The following is a 465-nucleotide window of genomic DNA, read 5'->3' on the forward strand; positions in this document are numbered from 1 at the left end:
ATTTAAATGAGGGAAGATTGTAGTAACCCAAATTTTCATAGAATAAAATTTGATTTATGTATGCTAAGTTTTAATATTTTAAAATTTTAGGGACTAAAATATATACAAAGTAAAATTGAATTTTATTCGGGTTAAAATGTAGATATTGACGGAGCGATAATAAGTATATGAATATTGGTCTCGTTGGAAAGCTCGTATTTAATCATGCATGTTAGGCTCGAGAAAAAGTGGATTTGGATTAATGGAGCTTAAATTATTGAGATCGAAAGATTTAGCCTTAAAATATTGTTATGATTATTTTTATTATTATTTTATTTGAGTATGCATTGTGTTGGAAGATTCACGTGGAAGAATTTGGTAGGATTTAATTGGTTAACTAATAATTAAAAAAAAAAAATATTGAAGAGAGAGATATAAAAAGATATGGCAACCACGTGAGAGAGAGAAGCAGCTTTATTAATATTT

Source organism: Olea europaea, chromosome 10 (assembly GCF_002742605.1).
Source record: "Olea europaea var. sylvestris chromosome 10, O_europaea_v1, whole genome shotgun sequence".
NCBI classification, from domain to species: Eukaryota; Viridiplantae; Streptophyta; class Magnoliopsida; order Lamiales; family Oleaceae; genus Olea; species Olea europaea.